A 5792-nucleotide genomic window follows, 5' to 3' on the forward strand; every position below is an offset into this window, starting at 1 on the left:
CTCATGACAATGGAAGAGACAAACGTCCCTCTCTCTCGCATTTTCAACGCTTTGGTGGGGGGAGGGGGGGCGAAGTGCCTGATCATGCAGAGAAAAAATAATAGTTATCGATAATTAGTGGCCTTTGTTCTGTGACTGTAAGTTGGTAATCCTCTTTTGGGAAGTAAAGCTGATGAAAAAGTGGACAATACAGTATAAATAAAAGATTTCGTAACTGAACATAATATATATATATATATATATATATATATATATATATATATATAAAATATGTATATATATATATATATACATATGTATATATATATATATATATATATATATATATATATATTTACGTATGTATTTACACGTGTGTGTGTGTGTGTTTACATGCGTTCAATTTGATGGCTTCTTAAACTTCTCATAACGAAAAAATTTCCACGAAAGGTTTATCCAATTTTTATTCTAATCCATTTAGTATATCTCCTTGTTTCCTTTCTGTAATGTTAAAAAGTAAAGAATACTTAAAAGGCCAAGTACCCATCTTAATTTTGTTCCCAATAAGGTCTGGAGAAACGCATCAATACTGTTGTGTTTTCAAGTCAATATACATGTCTATATATATATATATATGTATATATATATATATATATATATATATATATATATATATATATATATCTAATGCAGTGGTAATAATGAATAAAAGTGACTATATAAGTAAAATAATGACATTGCTAAATGATACTGATACTTATACGAAACTGAGGTCTGACCCTACACAGACAGTGAACTCCCATTTTAATAAACAAATTAAATCCATTTTGAAGGGCTTTGACCATTTAATTAAACAGTTTATACCGCAATGCGCCTCCCTACCTTATATGTACGGTTTAGTCAAGACACATAAAATCAATAACCCTATCAGACCAATCATTACTTCAGTGGGCTCAGTTACGTATAATTTATCTAATGGCTTGTAAAAATTCTTACTCCTTTGGGGGTAGGAAACATTTCTAACACGAATGTTTAAAACAATGTTGATTTTATAAACAAATTGAATAGTTTAAATTTGAATTTTGATTTTAATATGGTTAGTTTTGATGTTGTCTCTTTATTTTACAAAAGTGCCTGTAGATGACTTACTTGAATATTTGGAAGAGGAATTAGAGCGTCATGACATTCCCTTAAGTGTAGCAAACCTCATTAGTCTCATAAGGTTATGTATCAAAGATAGTAAATTTTGTTTTAATGGGGAATTTTTTGTACAAAAGTTTGGCATGGCTATGGGTAATCCCTTATCTCCTGTCCTTAGCAATATTTACATGGAATTTTTTGAGACAAAACTCTTACCAAGAATTTTGCCCCAAAAAGTTATTTGGTTTAGATATGTGGATGATATCTCCTGTATTTGGCCAGTTCACGAAAATCTCCAGGAATTCCTTAAATAATCTCAATAATTTAGTCCCCTTCTATAAAATTTACTGTAGAGGAAGAAAGAAATTGTAATTTGAATTTTCTTGATGTAACTGTCCATAGAAATGATAGAAATTTCACCTTTTCAGTCTTTCGAAAATCAACTAACATTACCTCTTTTGTTCATTACTCATCCAATCACATCAAAAATGTTAAATTCTCTGTTTTTTCTGGGATTTTTCCTAAGGGCTTTACGTGTCTGTAGCCCGCAGTTTATTGAAGCTGAAATTAAAACTATTATGATATTGCATTGAAACTTAAATACCCAAGGACTTTTGTAGATGTGCATGGAAAAGAGCTAGAAAAACATTTTATTCAACTAATGACAAACTTGAATTTAGTAAGCATAACATTCTAAAATTAACTTATGATGAAAGGTTTTTAGATATTCCTAGAATTTTAAAGCTTTTTAACATTAATGTTGTTTTCAGTAATATTAATGTCATGAGTTTAATAATAAAAAATTCTCCTAAAGATCTTCAGGCTGCATATATGAAATTCCTTGCAAAAAGTGTGATAAAAGTCTATTACGGACAAACCGGTAAATCTCTTTCACAACGTCTCAAACAACATCAATATTCTGTGAGAACTGGGCAAAATATCGAATGCATTATTCGTACATATGAGAGATTTAGACCATCCTATTAACTGGAGTCAAGCAAGAGCCTTAATCCCATGTAATGACTCAGTTAAAAGGAATATCATGGAATCTTGTTTCATCAAGTCAAATAATAGAAATGTTCTAAATTTAAGTCTTGGTTTATTTAAACTTGATGCTTTCATTATGAAAAAAGCTGTAGATAAATAAAAGCAACAAAATTAATATATTTCAGTTTTTAAATGTTTTGGACTGCAAAGGTACTTTGTAATTTCGGTTAGGTTGTGTGACCGTATGATATCCGATAATCCTGGATTACTCTTTTGTAATTTTTACCCTTTTGACAATTAACCATCTGGTATTCTTGATCTTGTTTTGTACCTGAGACCTTTCTCTCCAATTGTACTTTCATTAACTCCTTGACAATGTCTGAGTAAAGACGAAAGCGCTTGGATTTCTGACTATCATTTTTCTGTGGGATTCGCTTATTTATGAAGTCACGTGCATCTACAGTGATTTTTTAAGCATCATATGTATATATATATATATATATATATATATATATATATATATATATATATATATATATATATATATACACTCATGGATGTCTTACTTAAATCTGGATAGTGTACTATGAAAATAAAAAGTCCCGTAGAAAACTATATATACGTTCCAACGTGTATCCAGTATAGGCCTTTATATATATATATATATATATATATATATATATATATATATATATATATATATATATATATATATATGTGTGTGTGTGTGTGGTGTGTGCTGTGAAATGTATATATATATATATATATATATATATATATATATATATATATATATATATATATTACTCAGTATAGTCACGGCATCTTACAAATATTTACTATTTACGGAGACTACTTCTTGCAATGCTATTTGACCCTTGAGCATAAAACTGCTTAAAACTGTGAGCAAACAAACTGTCGGAAACTACGAGCATTCTAAGCCGTCGGAACTTGGGAGCGTAAAGCAGACTTCCAGGTACACGTTCAAGCGAGCAAACTCATTAAGGACCATTACACGTGAACCAACCTGAGGGATGGACTGTCAGGTTAAGCACAACATTTATTTCTGGCGGACTTTCATTAACTCTTCCCTCAAATAAGTGGCGTGCTCTGGGAAGGAAGCAGATGATAATAATTGTAGGTCATCCCTCTCTCTCTCTCCTCTCTCTCTCTCTTAGCTGTCAGAATTGAAGTCCGACGACATGATATATATATATAATATATATATATATATATATATATATATATATATATATATATATATATATATATATTATATATATATATACAGAGAGAGAGAGAGAGATAGAGCTATTTAATGAATGAATCCATAGCTGAGTAAAATGCTTCACACTTTTTTCCCCCGGATTTAGTTGAAAAATATGTTTGTCACGAGATGATTTTAGCAATTTTTATTTATACTTATAACTTTTATCTCTTGATATTGTTTTTAATATAGTCACCATCATGTTATGTTTCAATTTATGTTAAAATTAGTCTCATAGCTTTATAATTATTATGTTATTATTATTTTTTATTTTTTCTGGTAGTTTCTATAGTGTGGGGTTCCGGGTTACATCCAGCCTCCATAGGAGTCCATCACTTTTCTTACTATGTGCGCTGTTTCTAGGAGCACACTCTTCTACATGAGTCCTGGAGCTACTTCAGCATCTAATTTTTCCAGGTGCCTTTCCAGGGATCTTGGAATCGTGCCTAGTGTCCCTATGGTTATGGGTACAATATCCAAGGGCATATCCCATATCCTTCTTAATTCTATTTTCAGTTCTTGAAACTTATCAAATATTATTATTATTATTATTATTATTATTATTATTATTATTATTATTATTATTATTATTATTATTATTATTATTATCGCCAGTATTACCTGTAATGTCTTCAGTTCTATTGTCATGGATGTCATTAGCCTTTATAACGACAGCTGGAGTGTAAATGATTCTACCTGTTAATATCTAACAGTATTGCTGCTGCTGCTCTCTCTCTCTCTCTCTCTCTCTCTCTCTCTCTCTCTCTCTCTCTGTTTATGCGCCTGTAAAGATAATTTGTCTGGTTTGTACGTTATTTGTTTGGACGTAATTATGTTTTGTCAATGCTTCGTTGAGCACTGATGCGCCTGTTATCGAGAGAGAGAGAGAGAGAGAGAGAGAGAGAGTTTCAAAGGTTAGGATATTTCAAAGAATTTATAGTCCATCCGAGGAGACATCATGTGCTCACTTGTATCTACTACTAGCATGTTTTCCTGTTCATTCACAGTGTCCTAATGATTTTGTCTAACTTTCTTTTAAACTCGTCCACACCGTTGCTGTTTACAACTTCTGGTGGCAGTTAATCCCACGTGTTACATATCTTGTATGTAAAGAAGTTCCCACAATGGGATGTGTTGTATCTCTCCAGTTCTAGTTTCCATCCATTATTTCTTGACTGGGTTTCGTTTAACGTAAATAGGCTACTCTCTAATTTTGTTTTGCCTTTCAGTATTTTAAATGTTTCTATTAGTTGTCCTCCCAATCGTCGTGTTTCTAAGTCATACTTGTTCAGGCTCTCTATAGCCGTCTTTGGTAACCTATTTGCCTGATGAATGGAATTAACTTTGTGGCTCTTGCTTGTACTCTTTCTAATCTATTTACGTCCTTTCTTAGTGTTGGTGACCAAAACTGTACAGCATATTCAAGATGAGGTCTAACTATTGATGTGTAGAGCTGCAGCACCGTTTCCTCGTTTCTGTCGTTTGAAATAAGTCGAAAATAAGTATTGAGGGAAATAAACGAAAGAAGAATTAGGGAGAGAGAGAGAGAGATAAAGGAAAGAAGAATTAGAGGGAGAGACCGAGAAAGAAACGTTTGCGAAGAGAGAGAGAGAGAGAGAGAGAGAGAGAGAGAGAGAGAGATATCAGAAAGGAAAAAATGACTTCGTTAGGCAACAGCAGTCAGATCAGAATTATTATAATGCTTCCCTTTGCATGAATTCACAACGTAGGAAAAACAACATTGGAAACGATACGAAAAAAAATTATACTCACAACAAAAGAACTGGAGATCCTGTTGACAAGAATCAGTGCAAAACTTTACCGCCCAAAAGAAAGTCGACGTTCGTTCGAATTCCAACGATGGTCCGCATCTTGCAAGCTGTCTCCTTTGCTAGCATACAATTAGAGGAGTTTCATCGACCCACCCGCTAGAGATGGCTCCTTTATTTTCATGCTTGCCGCCAAAGAATGGCCTCCTGGAAGCTATACGTCACCTTTTTAAATGACATGCTGTCTCTGCTGAAATCATTCCATTCTGAATACCAGTCGTTCTCTCTCTCTCTCTCGCTCTCTCTCCTCTCTCTCTCTCTCTCTCTCTCTCTGGTTTTCGTTATGATTCCTCGCCAATCTTGTGCTTGTATTTTTAATCTTGATTTAAGTCATAGGAATTTAACATCACCGAGTTGGTATCAGTAATAGTTTGTAAATGATGATAATACAAATTGTGAGGAATAACTCCGTACCCCTCCCCTCACCCCCACCCAGCCCACCCTCCGTTTTCTCATTCCATGGAATCGTATTAGGTTAGTTGAATGCTAAGCACTACCAATTAAGAAATCTCGACGTGGTTCGGAAGTCTCGTAAAGCCGGTGGTCCCGTTGCTGAATAACCACTGGTTCCAAGCAACGTAAAAACACCA

Source organism: Macrobrachium nipponense, chromosome 1, assembly GCF_015104395.2.
Source record: "Macrobrachium nipponense isolate FS-2020 chromosome 1, ASM1510439v2, whole genome shotgun sequence".
In the NCBI taxonomy this organism is placed as follows: domain Eukaryota; kingdom Metazoa; phylum Arthropoda; class Malacostraca; order Decapoda; family Palaemonidae; genus Macrobrachium; species Macrobrachium nipponense.